The sequence below is a fragment of the Lissotriton helveticus genome, chromosome 1_1 (assembly GCF_964261635.1).
Source record: "Lissotriton helveticus chromosome 1_1, aLisHel1.1, whole genome shotgun sequence".
Classification (NCBI taxonomy): Eukaryota; Metazoa; Chordata; class Amphibia; order Caudata; family Salamandridae; genus Lissotriton; species Lissotriton helveticus.
The window spans coordinates 701,840,544-701,859,632 of NC_136057.1; the positions used below are offsets into that span (position 1 = coordinate 701,840,544).

Consider the following 19,089-nt stretch of genomic DNA (forward strand, 5'->3'; position numbering starts at 1 on the left):
TTCACAATTTTTAGGCACAGGGAAATTAAGTGATTTGCCCAGAATCACATAATGTTGAGAGTCAAGTGCCAAGGCCAGGATTCGGACCTGGGTCCCGGGTTCCAGTCAAGAGCTGTAGCTGCTAGGCCACACTCCTCCCCGCCACATCAAATATTAATCAGCAACTAAAGCAGATGGCAACAACATTAGCAAAAACATAACACATACACAAGGTGTTACTAGGTAGACTGTAGTAAGTGTCAAGTGGACAAGCGTCATATGGGGAGAAATGGGAAGCTGTACTTGTGTTAGGTTGTCCATCTCGTGACATGGGGTCCGGTTAAACTCAGTTTTAAAGTTTCTTAGTCTTCAAAGATCATGCTACTATTCTCTAATTATTAATACGTAATTGGTTAACTTCAGAGAGTTGAAGGGCTGAATTAGGATCCATATTCTTTGCTGCAAGTATTGGAAGGTCACAAACGATGACAGCAAGAACGACTTAAGGTATTTTTAAGAGAAAATTGTGTTTTCATTACTAATAAATTACAAATAATCCAAGTACCTTCCCTGTTTGATGTGCTAACGCAGTAACCATGGTCACTAGCTGAACATGAGAGACTTTCCTGAACACATATAAAAATATATAGACTCATTAAGGAACCACAGCTGAATCTTAGCAACTGAGGCAAGATGAATCGAAGGACAGACGAACAGAGGCGAGTTGAGGCAGTTTGAAACATTTATTCTCTCCTGGCTGCTTCAACTTAGCTTGATATCCTGGCTGATGAGGGCTGAAAGCCCGAAACCGGTCCTAGGATGCTTCTTTCCAGTCCAGGGAGGACCTGGCCTGGCAGTTTGGGCTGGACTGTTCCCATTGGGCGCAGGGTCAAGACTGATTTGCATATGTTTGGGTCCAAACTGGAATCGCATGGTGAGCAAAAAAATGATGGATTTAGGCCCAGATCTCTGTACTGGGATGAATGTATGACATTGTTCTGCATTCTGTCCATCAATTGTTCTTTTTGCATTTGTCACCCCGAGTGGGACGGGTATGCTCAGATGTGGGTCCCGTGCTCTCCATGCCACTGGAATCAAGCTATCCTGGCTGATGAGGGCTAAAAGTCCGAAACCGGTCCTAGGATGCTTGTTTCCAGTCCAGGGAGGACCTGGCCTGGCAGTTCGGGCTGGACTGTTCCAATTGGGCGCAGGGTCAAGACTGACTTGCATATGGCTGGGTCCAAACTGGAATGGGATGGTGAGCAAAAAAATAATGGATTTAGGTCCAGATCTCTGTACTGGGGTGTATGTATGACATTGTTCTGCATTCTGTCCATCAATTGTTCTTTTTGGATTCTTGCTGGTATGCCACAATTTACCACCAACTTTAGAAACACATTCAATAACTTCTACTACACTAGTGGGATTGAATCTTGAAGTTCCCTGGGGTCTCAATCTACAAAGTTAGAATCAAACCAAACCTCCAACTTTGAATTATCTGAAATCATTTGAACAATGCTTATAATAAGCTTATTTACAATGTGCATGAGCTTGTTTATTGTTTTAAGCAACCTTTTCTGCAATACTTTTCATGTTCTTTTGTGTTATATCTCTAAACCAAATTAGGCGTAGGCTAGAATTCACAGGTCGACTTCTCAAAAGAAAAAAATTAAAGTAAGTAACCTGTGACACTGTGTTTTGTATTTCTGCAAGACCACCACACTGAAAAAATTGAAAGTAAAACCTTTTTTTCTACACACAAGATACCATTGCACATAATCAGTTATGAGCCAAATGGTGGTCTCAGCTAAGGCATTAGATAGCGGATGAGATAGCAAAGTTTTTGTATGTGTTATACAAGGGCTACTTAAAAAAGTGGTCATCTTATCAGATGTGAACTGTACTCCATTATCGGAAACAACTGTTTTAGGTAAGTATTCTCTGTTGAATTCTTTGGATAAAAATCACAGCATCAATATTGAGATCTGGGGGACATTTCAACTCAATCCATTTAATGAAGTTGTCTTATAAGGCTATAGCATAGTTACATTGTTTAGGAAGTACTCTAAATGCCCCTAAGAAGTCAATTGCCAGTTTGCACCATGGTTGACTAGATGCCTAAACAGATATTAGTTGTGGTATTTTGCTCTTGTAATCTTTATCACTTGTAAGACAAATAACAATTTCATTTTTGATCTCAAAGTCTTTGTCAATAGCCGGCAAACAAAACACACCACAGCATTTGTACCCTCAATAGAATCTTCTATTATAGATGAAGGAAGTGCCAAAAAGTCTCTATATTCGAGTAATATTTAGGTCGTGCCTTGACAGCGCTTGTGCTGTCTGGAAGATCTGTTGTATGTACTTTGTGGGATCTGGAGATCAGCCAAAAGACTTGTCTGCTTCTGCCTTTGATTAGGGACTTTTTTTCTGTTCAACTCCCTCTGTTTAACTGGCTTGATAGAAAGCGACCATTAGAGGTCAGTAAAATACCAGAATTGCTTTCTGCTAGTTCAACTGCCTCTAATTAACTGTCTTGATCGATAACGACCAGTAGAGGTCAGTAAAATATCACAATTGCTTTCTGCTTAGGGACTTTCTTTATTTATTTTTCTGGCAACTGCCTCGATCTAACTTTCTTGATAGAAAACAATCAGCAGAGGTCAGCAAAATACCAGAATCACTTTAGCATTCCCTAGATTACAGGCCATAGAAACCTGTATTCAACGAGCACCCGTAGACAATAATATTTTTTTCAAATCATGTATTTTCAATGATATGACCAAATAAGGGGCTGATTTTATATTAAAAGCAGCGCTTTGGACACTACAATATATCGTTGATAGGTAGTCTTTCTCTCCATGTGTTCCAATACCTGGTGTGTTCCACAGTTTGGTGCTTACTTTCCATCGATGTTAAAGAACAGTAGATGTTTCACCACCTAGGTTAATGTGCTGCATCGCTAAATACATATAAGGTCCCAAAGGCGAGACCGACTGCATTGCAAATGCTTATTAACATAGTCTTTTAATTCTAGCTGTAGATCTGTTCACAGCCGTGCCCTTCATAATATTGATTAATGGTTGATGATCAGTATGTAAAACAAATTCCTTTCCCCAAATGAAAGATCAAAAATGATCAACTTCGTATATGTGATGTGTCTACTTTACGTGATATGCTCATCCTGACGATTGTTCCTTTTCTTTAGGTTGATGTTTTTGTTGTATTGTTATTTTGTGTTTCTTTAATAAAAAGATTAGAAAAAAAAATTATCAACTACCCAGGTAAAGACTAAAAACTATTTTCAATTACTGAATATGGTTTGTCATGTTTCCTCAATACCCATGATGCAAATCCTAGTGTAATTTCCTTTTATCCATTGCTGTGGCTAAGAATAGATCCTAACCCTTTTTCAGGAGCATCAACAGTGATAGACATTTTAAGATCAGCACAAAACCTTTGCAGACCAGGAGCAGAAGAAATGGTACTAATGACCCTTTTGAAAGCTCTCTTGTTGAGAAGTCAACCAAACGTATCAAGCAACTTTTTTAAACATTTCTCTTAACGGTAGAGTGCTAATCCTTGAATAAACTTGGTGTAACACAATCCTAGAAAGGATTCAATCCTTTTAACTGTAATACTATGCAATTATTATTTTTTTCTTTTCAAACATATTTTATTCATTTAAATGCTGTGCATACATATAACAGAGCGTCTGCATTCTTGGAATCAATATTATTCTTTCGCATGAGTAGCATATTAGTCGCATTTTTACAGTTCGTACATTCATATCACAAAAATAAGCATGGTTTCTGTGTAGACACATATATTGCTACTAGCCATCTCATTATATATGCACTACAGATGATATTTATGAGCAAGATGCTCGACACCAGCCCCCTGCCCCCCCTTTGATATAAATAAAAGCTTGCTTAAGTGGTCCGGGCAACAAGATGTGTGTGTCATATATGTGGGATGATGGGGAAGAGAAGAGGAAAGAAGGGGGGGGGGAGAAAGGGAAGGATAACTGGCCAGTAGTTCAAAGGTAAAGAATCCGCTGTGAATCATTCTAAGTATTGTGGTCAGATGTGTTAGGTTGGGCCATAGTGTAAACACCCTCTAATCAGTTGTAATATACACTAAATTGTTCAATAGGTGGGTCCATTCCATTGAAAGTGGTTTTAAAGTCACCTGTATATCCTCCCGCGGTAGCGGCTCTCTTTCTGCTGTGGCCCAACAACTGACTTCCTCTCCCATGCTCCCTTCCTTGGTGGTGAACAGGATTTCCAGCACTGTTTGAGCAATCTTTTGGTCAATATTAGAGAATGATCTGCAAAGTGGCAAAATACCACAGCTTTTTTTTTTGGGGGGGGGGGGCCGTATTATACGAGCCAGCAATGCATTGAGGTCAATTGTCTCCCTAGTAGTGGGCAGTGGAACTCCCATCCTCTAGTGATGTGTCATACAACTGCAGTAGCTCGGGAACGAACCGTGACGCGAACGTTGGGTAAAACTCGATGGGGAGCCCATCCGAGCCCGGTGTTTTATTATGGGCAAGTTCCTATATAGCTCAGCGAATATCGGCGGAAGCAAGCGGGGCTGCCAAGTCTTCAACACTTGCATGAGGGGCAACAGGAAGTGAAATGGATGCAAGAAATTCATCATTAGACTCTGATGAGGGCTGTGGGAGAGCCTCGTATAGATGCGTATAATAATCCTGGATCGCCCTATTGATCTCGAGCTGTGTGGTAACCAAAGTCTGATCCCTAGTATGTACTGCCAGTATTGGTGTACCTGAAGGTTGTGGCCTTATTATACGAGCCAGCAATGCATTCAGGTCAATTAGCCTCAGGCGCTCCAGCAATTCCGCATATTTCACTCTATCCTCTTGAAGTTTCTGTTCTGCTCTTGCTTCGGCCTGGGTCGCCACTTCTAGCGAATGCAATGTTGCTTCCAATTCCATGACATCTCGTATGATCTCATGTCTGGCACCTACCACCTCCCCCATCGAGACTTCCCGAACCGTCACCTTAAAGGCCTCCCACTGTATGAATCTTGTTGCGGCTGTACCCTTGTTGTCAGCAAAGTAGGAGGTGATTGACTTAGCAATAGTGTTTCTGAACACTGGGTCCTCTAATAATTAAGGCTATAAGTGCCACGTCGCGATCGGGTAGGGGACTCTGCCCCAATTAATTGTTAATTCAAGATGGTTATGATCTGAGATGGTCTTACCCAAATAAGTGGTATGTGATAAAGATGGGAGTAGGTCCAGAGTGGAGAGGAATCTATCTAGGCGAGTGTGTAGGCCATGTTGGTGTTAAAAAAAGGGATATACTCACATGTTTTAGTGCTGGAGTCGCCATACATCAACTAGGTCCCACCCCTCCACCCATTGATGCAAGATCTTAGCCTGCTGTATCCATCCAGTACCCGGTAGTGGAGGGTAAGAACGATGCAGCTCCACAACTAGGACTGCATTAAAATCCCCACCCAATAGCCATGGATATTGCATCCATTATGAAATGGCGTTTGATAGGCGAGCCAAAAAAACTGCCTGATCAGTGTTAGGTGTATAACCAAAGGGGATGATGGACGGAGTGTTGAACATTGCAAGCACTTCACCCCCAGTCAACTGATCTGGGTTTAATCCATCATCATTCTTTAGCTCACTCCGCCACCCCAGTTCAGTGTTAGGTGCATATACAGACCCCAGTACCACCCACCTCTCATCCAGCGTGCCCTATGATAAGAGATATCTGCCTTGGTCATCAATTTTACTATCGATCAGTGAGAATGGGAACCCGACGCGTACCCATCCTGCTACTCCACGTGAAAAAGCAGAATAAGCAATCAAGTACAATTGACCGCTCCATCTTCTATGTAATTAAAGGGCTTCGGAGGGCATTAAGTGAGTTTCCTGCAGGTATATTATTTGAGCATGGCATCAGTGAAATTGGAAAAACAACAATTGATGGACAGAATGCAGAACAATGTCAATACATTCACCCCAGTACAGAGATCTGGGCCCAAATCCATCGTTTTTCAGGGTCAAGGCTGATTTGCATATGGCCATGTCTGACCTGGGGTGGTGTGGAGTGCAAAAAACGATGGATGTAGGCCCAGATCTCTGTACTGGGGTGAATGTATGACATTGTTCTGCATTCTGTCCATCAATTGTTGTTTTTGCATTAGTGAAATTGGGCCAATATCCGGTGCAGTTTGTGGATCGAGCCCATGCCCCACATGTTCCAAGTGACAATATTGTATGGATTAACCACAGATGCCTTTTATCATAAAACATGGATAACAGCGGCCCCACAACCTCCCAAAATACAAGCGACCAGACCACGAGCAGGTTGAACAAATAAATGTTATCCCAATACTCGGTCAAACAAGTCAACTTCAGTCGACCAAACTGAAAGTTAAGTAGCAACATAGTGAACTGTAAAATAACAAGTGCTTCGCTTACGAGGTAGGCTACTAATATGGAGAACGTATCAGCTACATGTGGTAGGTGGTACAGCCCAGGATGAGCCAGGCCACGAGGGATTATAACGGGACTTGCTGCAGTATTCCTAGGCTTTTATCACAATAGCAAAGTACTTTATGGGAAGCAGGTCGAGACCCCACTTACTGGATCTATACATCCCCAGGACCATTGTATATTAAATTAGTGGAAGCCCCTAGCCAGCATACAGCATTCTCAGCCCAATGGGTCATTACTTAGCTGTGTACATACTGAGGGAAACAATGCAATAATCCCCAATGTCTGAGTCCGATGTTGCCTCCTCTGAGGCACTGGAGCTAATAGGTGGATAGACAGACTTCAAAGCAGATGCCGATCGGAGACCCTCCTGCCTGCCCTCCAACACAACCTGGGGATATGGGGCACCAGCCATGGTGCTTTGTGTAGTTAATCCCTTTCTGCAAATGCGTGGTGGCTCTGTGGTTTCTGTTGTGATCGCTCATGGCGGCCAGTGTCCAGGGTCTCATGGAAATTTCCGTCTAACCAGTCCCATTCACTTTCAGGCGTGTCAAAAAAGAAGGAACGCTGGTTAAGAATGATTTTTAACTTGGCCGGGAATAGGGGAGCAAACGCAAGGCCAGCTGTTTGGATACGAGATTTGGCCTCCAGAAATGAGGAGCGGTTACCCTAGACTGTTGAAGTCTGTATAGTCTGGGAAGATTGAAACTTTTGCGTTGTTTAACTATAGTGGCCCGCTAGCACGGGCCGCTTGCAGCAAGTAATCTTGATCCCTAAAGTTTAGTATCTTGGCAAGAATCGGTCGAGGATTTGCATCAGGAATGAGTTTTTTAGTGGGAACTAGATGGGCTCGTTCCACCATAAATAGCTCTAACAGACCCGTGGGAGCTACTTTTGTTTTGAGCCAATCCTCACTAAACGTGGTCACTACGGAAACTCTGATCCCTCCAGAAGGTCCACTATTCTAAGATTGTTCTGTCTGGCCCTTCCTTCTGCATCGTCCATGCGGGTCTGAAGGGTTTCTATTTGCTGGCGTAACTGTAGGAGATGCACATAATGTTCTCTCACCTTTGGTGCCATTGAGTCCAACGTCTATCAGAGGCTTTGACCGTATCAGATAGTTTTCTGTGGTCCTCCTTCAGCAAATTAAGTTCTGCGGAGATAGTCCACAGCTGATGCGCAATAGCTGACAGATTCTTGTATTTCTTGTAATATCATGTCTAGTTTGTTGGGGGTAGGGGACCGATTCTATCCAGCAGAAAGTGCATGGATGAGGTCTCAGAGGGCGGTGATCAGGATCCGACCCTCCCTGATGCCGCAGCTGCTCTTGCCTTCGTACGCCCCATTGTTAATGGCAAAGTAAAGGTAGAGGGGAAGGAGCAGGAGATGGAAATTCCACCACCTACACGCCAGGGACTTGCAGTCCTATTGTAGGGCTTCAAGGCCGTTTGTAGTAGGGTCCACACAGCCGGCAACAGAGGGTATCAGCAGCAGGCGCCACCCCGCCCTCGTCACCGGGAACACAACTGGGGGAGGGCCACCGACTCCGGCCGTGAGGCCTACAGACACCTTGTCGCCTCTTATTGCTCTGGCTATGGCAGTGGGGGTAAGGCCCTATCCACCCCTCCGCCCGCCCTCCGCCCCACGACTTGGTATAGGTTTTAAGAATATGTGTGCTCAACTGGTCATCAATGTGCATAAATGACTCCTCTTTATCATTTCCATTATTGCATTATTTTCAAGTATAGCTAATAATTTTTCTTAAGTACCAGGCTTAAGAGTACGTTTAAATTTTCCTTTGTGCAGTCACCCAAATTGCTATTTCTTCTTCCGCTATATAATTTTTCCCTTCAATTACTTTGTCATTCAAAATTATTTGAGAGGGGAAACTATCCCAACATAGTCAATTTCTGTCTGCGTATGCACTAGAATCTACATTGTTGGGATAAAGATTAATACCATGTGGTCATTTGTGATACATATAGTATTTCTGATAAGACAGTAACTTTGGAACCTGAAACCAAACGTAATTTTGGATGTGCACCATCAATTTGCATATCACTATAAGGGTCATTATACTAATTTCATCATTATCGACATTAGATGTGTCATCATTGTCATTTGTAGTAAGATTTTCAGCCTGGGAGACATGAATGTCTGTAACAGCTAAGCCTGGTGAATGACCATGTTCGACAAAATGGTTATGTTCTTCCTCACTCATAACCACTTTAACTATATTTTTACTGTTAGATTTGCATGTTCTCCCATAATGTCCTTTTTTGCATCGATTTTTGTATTCTGCTTCAATAGTTGGATATTTGTTAGACTTAGCTAGGTATGATATATTTCCACATCTTTAGTACGTAGAATCCTTGGCAAAAAAAGCGTCATAGCTTGTTTTGAGCTGGAAGGTTTACAAACATTAACATTACTAATATGTTGCTTGAACACAGTTCTTTGGTGGCATATTTAGTGAGTTCTACTGATATTGCCAATTCAATGGTTTCAAATAGAGTAGGCTTTTTTAATTCTAATAAGTTTTCCTGAACTCTTTATCAAACGATCTGGTAATAAGCTAATGGTGAATTCATCCTTGAGATTTTCAAATTCACAGGGTGCTGCTAAGATTTACATCGCATCAATGTACAAATCTATTAACTCTGAAGCATACTGTTCTATTGCGAAAAACTTGCATCTGTGCACAACAATACGTGGTTGAGTATCAAATTGTAACTCAGAACGTTTAGTGACTTGTTGTAATTCATCTAAAGCATTATCACCCTAAGATCCATGAACTCCATCTTGCGTTGTAAGAAGCACAGGAAGATGTTTAAAGATGGCTTGACCTTCAAATCCTAAATGATGAACCAGTAAAATCTTTTTCAAATCAGGATGACATTTTAAACCATGAATTGCTCAAAGTTCGTTGTTGAAAGCATACATCCGTAAGCTCCATTTTGATTGTGGCTCTCATGGTTCCACCAAAATAGGAGGAGGTCGATTGACATTTCTCTCCATGATATATTTACAGTATGTAACCTGATGTATGGTGGAAGCCTAAAGGATAGCGCAGCTGTTGGGTTGCAAAGGCATGCTGCCGACTTTCTGAAAATGAGAGTAGCTAAGTTCTTCCACCAAAAATTAGAGTTATGGCCTAGTATTTCCTTTAATTCCCTTATTCTTTTGATGCATAATAGGAAAGAGAAAAGTAAGCAGCAGGATACTCAGATGTTACATTCGCAGTATATTCACTTCATGAACAAATTCACTTCATGTACAGTAGTAATACGTCAAATGTATTGTTAAACAGCCTGCCTTTTATGAGAAAGCACAGGGTAATGATACGCAGAATAAAAACGTATATATTTGTATATTTCAGTATATTTTCCGAAATGAACCACTGGGAGGCGAGCGTGTGGTCTGTAATGGTGCGTGCATACCGCGAGAATACATTGTCATGACGTTTACCCTATGAAAGGCAGGAATGGAAAAGATGGGCAATTAGTCAACGTAGGAGGGTGGGTTTAATTTTCCACGCAACGCTGTGTTTACCCTGAGCAGACGACGGACAGGAGCAAGGCTACAAAAACAAAGTAAATACTTGAACCCACTTTCAGCCCCAGCCAAGCGGAGAGCAAGATTCACTCACTGTAATTTTGCCCACTATGGAGATTCGGTGAGCAGCAGAACAGAAGCATAGGCTTCAATTGTGATGTATTCCTATAGGTTCTGTATCGATCCCCCTATTCCTGACCCTATTCTGGTTAACAAGTTAACTAGCAGCCAGCCCATGGTGCTGAAAACCCCCATGATGCAAGAACCGTTATCTGAGAAAGCCACACTACGGCACAGGAACGTGTTATCTGATTAGGTCATAACGCTTGCCATCTAATTAGACAAGCGATATTCCTCCAGCCCCTGATAAGGCATACGGAGTTCTCAAAACAAATCAAACCTATGACAACCTGGGAAAAACCCTGCGGCCATTGTTTTGATTTCATCGAGAACTTCAGCAAAAGAATGCGCTAACGACCAAGTCGTATGACATCCTTATTGACGTATCTATGTCCATCCTTACGTCAATCTCGGCACCTTAAAGGTATAAATATTACCGATATTACCCTATGCAAACACACGCGGTGGTGACAAGATCGGAGCAGCCAGACTTGCCGAAGCCCAGAGCAGACCCCGCTGGCGCAGCCCCGCCTTCCTGACGCGCTGAGAACGACACGCTGCCTTTTCTCCTGCCGAGAAATCCAGCTCCGGCGCTTCCGGGTAGCCCTCGCAGGCAGCCTGGAATATCGAGACCAGAGACGAGAGATACCATCCCTCATTCATCCTAGATTCCAGGTACAGAACTGAATAACCCCTCACAGAGATTTCTTTAGTCAGTCACTTGGCAAAACAAACTTAACTTAAACTGTAACTTTCTATTCCCACCCACGTATTAGGCTTAGGTCAGGTACACGGGGTAGGCGTAGTTAGAAACACCAGTTGAGTACGATTAGTCAAATGTATATATGTATGTATCTATTTTATTCATTTTAAACCTTCATATGGCTTAGAAACCATATCAATGTTTTTACAGTATTATTTTATACTTCTGCTTTTAATGTATGCACTTTACTTAACCATAAGTATTGCAATAATATCGATCCATTTCTCTTGTATGAGAAAAGAGACTGATCAATAAATAACATCTTTTATTGAACACGCCCGTCTCTTCCTTTTCTCTACAATCTGGTGAGACTAAGAATGCACGTACTGACTGAGTAAAATAAGTCGTCTTTTGTTTTCACACGACTCTAGAGATACACTTTTGATTAGGGGAGAGCAAAGTTGTCATGTTCTATGGTTGTCAGAAACTACATCCCTTCTTGTCTATCCAGGGAGGTTCAACTCCTCCTTGCCTATTCGAGAAAGTTTCTAGTGAACTCTGAGCTAGCTGGCAAACCCAAAACTTTAAGTCTAATATCGACAGTAGTAGACCTAGTTAACGTCTGGTCTAGGCCTATACTATTGAAGGTATTATTCCAATGTGCAGAGCCTATTGGGATAATAGGAACTACACTACATGGCGCCCAACGCGTTTGGAAGGGCGATAAAACTAACGTAAGACATTTAGAGTAACTCAGTCGTGCTTTTTCACTCAGACCCCTTTTCCCCATAATACTCCAAAGACGTCTGGAGTGGGCGAAAGGTCATATCCGCCAGACCTCGCAGGAGGGAACTCCTATGTATGGTTCTTGGTTTAGTCAACGTTGAAGGATACACTGTTCCAAAATATTGTGCATCTAATCTTTGTTTCCATAAGAAACCTGATCTGCAAACAAAAGAAATAACCTTCCTGTCGGTAAAATGGTAGACAGTGATGAGGAAAGAGAGGCAGTTAGAATAGAAACTGAACTCGCAGCAGCAGATAATGCACTGCAAGACGCTGACCAGGATATAATACTCATCCCGGTCATCAAAAGAAAATCTATAACTTTAAAACTTATAGAAAATGGACTGACACCTAGAGGTGGCACAGTCATATTCGTAATTTAGGCACACGAATATTGGCAGACAGAGGTATTCTACACATGGATAAACTTTCCAGCAGCAAATGCTGTAACAAAGTACTTCCACTATTACAAAACAGAGGAACCTCCTGAGGAGTACACTCCTTTCGAGGAGGTGGAAGTACCACTTAAATTTCAAGAGCATCTGCTCTTATTTAATGGCGCCCTAAAACATAACAATCACATCACCAGGCTCGGTCCCTTAGGTAGACCAGGAGCAACGTGGCCGGTCCTAGCCGGATACACACCACATCCAGACATCGAAAGAATGCCTGCACCAGAGCTTTTAACACAGCTAAAACAATTAATAAAAGTACATAGACAATTAGTCCAATATGTGATGCGGACTTCAACAATACAACCAGCAATTAAAATTCCACAGCTGACCCCTCACCAGGGGAACACAAATAAAATTACACCACAGAACATACAGTCCTGCCTAGGTAAAGTACCGGCTAAACGGGAACAAATACCATTCTGGTTAGCACAAAAAATCACCCAAATAGAGGCGGTGTTTCCAGACACCACCCCGTTGGAAAAACACAGGATTCTGACTATCTGTCTTCCAATGGGAATCGCACCACACGTGGAGGACTGTGACACTTGGGGTACAGTCTTTGCTTCCATCTACACAAAAACGCACGGTGTTCCATCCATTTCGGTAATACCAGATGTGCTAAAACAAATTCAAGATGAATACGGTCCAGAACCCGCTTTAACTCTTGGTATGAAATTACTAAAAGACTTCAAGCAGGTCTCGGCTATATTATTAGCCAACATCAAGGGAGAAGCAGCAAACGTGGCAATCCGCCAGAGGTTAAAAGAGACAGATATAGCAGACCAACCAGCTGAAATTGCCAGAATCATAAAAAAATCCTATGAGGAACTAGGTAGAGATAGTTTAGGTGAAATACCAGTAAAACCACAACTGATTGAAAGTCCCGAAAAAATATTTTTTTATAATAATTCAACATCACAAAAAAAGAGCTGGGATGGAAACAAACAATCCAATCCTAAAGAAAAGAAATTCCAGTCCAGAGGAAGGTCTCCTAGGCGGAGAGAAAAATCTCCTAACCAAAGACACAGGTCACCCCAAAGTGACCCCTCTGGGAAAAGATATAACCTTAGAAATAGGGATAATATAAAAAAGCCTGATAGATATCAAGACATTGATACACGTCCCTCTCAATCTTTTCAGACTTCCTCGCAGAAATCGGAAAGAAGAGGACGATCAGAACAAAGAGAAGAGCACGCCAAGTCCAAAGACAAGGAACCTGCTCATCTGAAAAAGAAATTACAATTTCCAAAAAAGAAGGTAGCCAGCATTAAAATAGTTAACAATGCCGAGAATACTGAGGACACAACTGAAAAACGGAGAATGGGCTCAGACAGTGCTAGACAGCGCAGCAGAAGTGAGCATAGCTCGCAAAGTCCTTATGAATCATCTGGAGACAGTGGAGACGAATGAATATCTTCAAGTGGAAACTGCATACACCAGAGTTAGCAAACCTCACAAAATATATGAAATAACTTTACGTATAGAAGGGGATAAGACTAGAAAAATAAGGGGACTATTTTGGGATAATCTCTCCAAGGGGTATGACATCCTTCTAGCTGAAAAAGACTGGCCACCAGAGTTTGTCAGGGAGTGCCCTCATGGCGAAGAAATAATTATGCCGGCCTTCTCAAATCATATCCCAATTCATAAAAAATACACACTTGCTAGAAAGTGGGCAGTGGCTCAAGCTCCTGCTTTATATAAAAATCACGTAGGATGGGATGAGGACTCTCCTCCTCACAAAATCCAGTTAAAATCACAACCTACTGCACAAAGGCAGTACCCAATTAAGCAAGAAGCTAAAAAACAGGTAAAAGAAATCCTAGATCAGCTAGAATACCAGGGGGTGATTGAAACTTGCACCTCACAAATGAACAACCCTTTGTTTCCGGTCTCCAAACCAGACAATTCATACCGTCTAGTTTTGGATTACCGACACCTAAACTCATGTTGCAAAACGTTTGCAGTGCAAAACTCGCATAGTGCTGCACTAATGAATAACATAGTGCGCAAAAAATACAAAACAACATTAGACATCTCTAATGGATTCTTTTGTCAAAACATAGCACCAGAGAGCAGATATTTGTCTGCGTTCTCAATAAATGGCACTCAAAAACAATTCTGTCGGTTAGCCCAGGGGTACAAGAACAGCCCGGGAGTATTCTCAGCGAGAGTAACAGAATTACTACAAACATATGATGACGAAGCATTATCTTATGTCGATGACATTTATTTAACAGATGATGACTTGGATACTCACTTGAAAAGAGTGAACACCATAATACCTGGGTTCGCAGCAGAGGGTTACAAATTCAACTTTAAAAAATCCAGAATTGCCCATCTGACAGTCCTGTTCTTAGGATATGAATTATCAAGTGAAGGCAAAAGCCTGGCTGACAATTTCCTAGAGAAATGTGCCGTACTCCAAGCACCTAGAACACTAAAAAACCTACAGTCAATTCTAGGCTTCCTAAATTTCGCAAGAACATACATTGCAAATTACGCAGAAAGGGTCAAACCCCTTTATGATCTAATAAAACCAGATTTTAAAAGAACCAATTGGACTCAAATACACACAGAAATTCTGAGATCTTTACAAACAGACATGTTAATTAAAACAAAATTAGAAACACGTGATAACACACGCAATCTTGTGATTCGAGTCATCCCAGGAAGATGCGGATTCACATACCTGACCTCTAATGAGGGAGAAAAGGTACCAATTGCATTCAAATCACACTTGTACACAGAAGCTGAAAAGAAGTTCAGCATTACAGAAAAAATTGTTCATGCAGTTCAAACCGCAATAGCTAGAGAAAAAGATAAAGCTGACGGTAGACATATCAGAGTCGGAACAGCAGAATCAGCCTTTGAGGCATTACCAACACCATGTAATTTACCAACCACAGCATTGAATCCAAAGTGGATACAATGGATGAATTCAATTACAACGGACAAAGTATACTACTATTTTGATCCAGAATTAAAAGAATTAAAAAATCTAGAATATGAAAGAACATTCCCTCTGCCAATCGACATTCTGCCCTTACGAAAGTACGCCTGTGTAATCTATACAGACGGACATGCTCAACCCTCCGTTTGGGGAGAACAAGCATACAACCCCACATGTGAGATTACAAAAGAAGTGTGGCGCGGAGGCAAACTAAGACCTCTATTAACAAAAACACACTCAGTAGAAACTAATTCAGAACAACAAACTGAAATATTAGCATTGAAAATGGCGCTAGATAATGCGGATCGCGAATTCCCGACACTTATAGTGTCCGATTCATATTACTGCGTCAAATCATGTAACAAGGATTTGCAGACATGGATTCAAAACGGTTACAAAGATGACACAGGTGCAACAATAAAGCAAAAACTGCTTTGGGAACAAATAGTTCTGTTACAAAGAGAACTACCAAAGACTCACGTGATACACTCACTGAGTCATCAGCGTGATGGCGTTCACGTTGCAGGGAATTCATTGGCTGAGACAGCCACAGCGGTAGCAACTAAATCGGCTTCCGTAGCTAGAAAAAAGCGTACAGTAAAATACATTGACGGTGAAACAGTGCTGGCGGTGAAAACGTCATCAAAAGGCGACTGCTCAGCGCTACCGATCAACTATCCACTCAATTATACATACATAATCGATGCAAACTCCGTCCCTTTTGCTCGAATCCCAGGAGTGGGGGATAGAGTGATTCCAAACATGGACAGGAGAACCTTGTTAATTGCAGACGCACATATGGGCGAGGGTCTCAGACACCTCAAACTAAAATATTCTCTGGAAGAATTACAATCAATGTACTGGTGGCCAGGCATGAGCCTGCAGCATGACATTTTTGTAAAAAAATGCCCAAACTGCAACAGAGATCGCAGTGGCGAGAGAAACGGTATACTACCGTGGCGTTTCACTCCAGAAAAAATCAACAGTAAAAAGCAAAGCGTCCGATTAACATATACAGGCTAGTTTCCACTTATAATGTAGATCCTCAGCACTCGGCTGACGTCTGGACTGTTATACAAAGATTAGCGAGTCTAAATGGCATATACGCTAGGAGCATGCTACCTTTGACCAATGTTTTCACTTTAGCCCTCAAGCTTGTGGGAAAGCTCGGCCAAATGAGCATAGCATAGCGGGATTCTTCTCACTTCCTTCCTGAGGGATACGGGATGGTGTAAAGAAAAAACCAAGGCAGAAAGCAATCTATAACGGAAAGGATATTAGGTTCGGGAGCTGGGTGGGTCAAACATCTAATAAGTGTCCAACGTAGTCTAAATAACCTGCCAAGAATTCTCTGAAGGGATTCAGTCCGTACGAATTATTATTTGGAACTAGGATGTTAGTCTTAGACCTCGACAGTCAAACTTCAGTGGTGAAGGAAAAAAGCTTTGATATCAAAGATCGTTTGGCTATTTTGCAGGACTTAAACGAAACAAGAAAAGACCTGAGCAACATAAAGTTGAAACAACAGCCAACAACCACTGAAGAACCACCACCTGTCCCAGCAAGACCTGTCTGGATTCCAAAAGTCGGGGATCTAGTCAGAGAAAAGATCGCGGTAAAGAAGGAATTTGGGCCTTCTTACAGAAAAGCAGTCCCTGTCTTGTCTATCAACGGGACAAGATCAGTTGTACTACTTGCTTGCTGGTAAAAAGGAGAACCGAGTTGTATCAATCGACCTGGTAAAACCACAATCATGTGGCCGATAACAAATAGTAGGCCAAGTGGACTCCCAATAAGTAGCAGAACACCAAGGTTTGCTACCAATACAGAGGTCCTAACTAAGAGGCTAATCACATTCGAAACGCCTACACAAGAACAACAAGGACTATGAAACAATGCAATGGAACTTAAACCTCTGAAAACCCAAATAAAAACATTTAGCAGAGACACACCAACCTACAATGAAGTAACAAACGAATATGCAAGAAACAGTGATCCTGAAGCAATTGGAACAATTGACAGAACTGCATCCGGCTACTTCATAAACTTCGATGATTCCTCTGAAGACCTCAGTGAATCAAAAACACAGCCATCAACAAAAACCTTTAAAGATAAAGTTAAAGAACTTTTGAAACAACTGAAAGAAACATATCTGATTTCTCCATGGATCGAATTTTGGGTGGGTTTTGGTGCATCTATCCTCATACTTTGGCTCATCATGGTACTAACTTTGGGACGCTTCATTGAGGGAAAATATGCCAAAATGGACACAGCAAGTCAGAAAATCAACTTGATCCTCAAACCACACACATCTTCACACGTCGAGAAAAGAGAACTTTCTTCAGTCAACTTCACAGCCAATCCTATACCGGGTGGGGTAGCATGGGACAACACTGACTACGAAATCTATGGTCCGGTTGAAATCCTGAAATATCCACACCAAATTAAGATCTCATTGAGTGACTTTGTAAAACCAAGCTCATTTGCTGATGATTGGGACTTCGAAAGTATAAATAATATGATGTCTGACCTAGTGATGTCTGCTAAATTTACCAAACATGATTATTTGCAGGGTTCTACAAATTATGATAGTATGTACTGTTATAACCACTATGGTAACCATTTTCTACATAAATCTGCACAACCTAGAAATGTTTTAAATTATAATCAATGGGAGCATTGTGCAACCCCTCCAAAAGGAAGCTCAAGAACCTTCTATGACAAATATCCATATTTTTCAGGTTTTAACACAAGTAATGCTGAAACATTTTATTTCAAATTGTCAAATAAGACAGGGACAAAGACCATGATAACAAACACAAAATTGATATATTCAGACTCATTCTTTGAACAAATGAATACTTTTGGTTTTGATTATTGGGACAAACATGTTGAAGTAAAAAGTGTTTGGGGTACGAAAGAATGGCAAGTACAAGGTATAGAATCTTTGTTTAGAGCCTGCATGATCCCAGAACAAATTATATTTTTAAATGACACTGTTCAACAAACCACCTGTCTTGGCTTAGCCAAAATCAAAGACTTAAATAAACCGTCTATTCCAAAACCAACAATGTACAGCAATAACTCTACAGATGAGGAAATAGACGTAAATTATGTATTAAACCAAAACAGAACACATCCAGATTGGAAACAGTGGTTGATCTGGCTCACAGATACTAATAACTGTCAAGACAGATTCCTGAACAAAACACAGGGGTTCAAATTGACCAGGCCAGACCCTAGATATCCCCAAAGACAACACCCAGGGATAATAACCACCTACAGTGTGGGCAAATTATGCCTTCAATGGCTACAAACTTCCACACTGGCAGAAATTAAGCAACACCTAACTTTACTTACTGATGGTGCTGACTTGTGTGATTTCATTATGGGACCGCGCAAACAGCGTCAAAAACGTTTCATAGCAGCCTCTGTATATGCAGCATACAACGAGGCCTGGAAGGTGACTCAAATTGAAACAGCAGAAAGAATACGGGAAATTGACCGTATTAATTTGGAAAAATCACTTTCTGTAGTGGACAACGGGTTAATGACTCTGTCCTCCAGAATTTTTTCTTTGGACAGCATTGTGTCTTCAGCAATCGACATAATATCGCAAGAGTTACTGTTGTTACAACACGGTCAGTCTCAATTGCGTTCTATTGTACAGCTTGGCTGGACGTTACAAAATCTGCGTTCAGGCTATGTGCCTTGGCGTTTAATCAACACAACGTCACTTTTCAATATCTTTAACCTTACTGATAAACAAATCAGTATGGCACAAAAGGGAGCTGATTATACAATCCTGAGCATTGAGAAACTCGAAAGATTACCAGTGACAATGTCAGAACGACCTGTCAGTGAATGGATAATACATGGGATAATTAATATTCCAATATCAACCTTCAGGTTTCAATACTGGCAAAAATATATACAGGCTGGCATGTACGAAAAATGAAAAGGGGGGGCCCTCGGCCCCCCGCACGCATGGCGGCGCGGCGACCGTCGCCCCCCCTTTGCCCTTTGTTGTCATTCGGCGGTGGGGGCGTGCCCT

At 41.7% G+C, this 19,089-nt stretch overlaps 1 protein-coding gene across 2 annotated transcripts in view; it reads right to left on the bottom strand.

Moving 5' to 3' along the window:
- Positions 1 to 19,089, bottom strand: part of ACSS3 (acyl-CoA synthetase short chain family member 3) — a 1,350,383-nt gene that overhangs the window by 231,189 nt on the left and 1,100,105 nt on the right. The gene's annotated exons all lie outside the window — the stretch shown is intronic.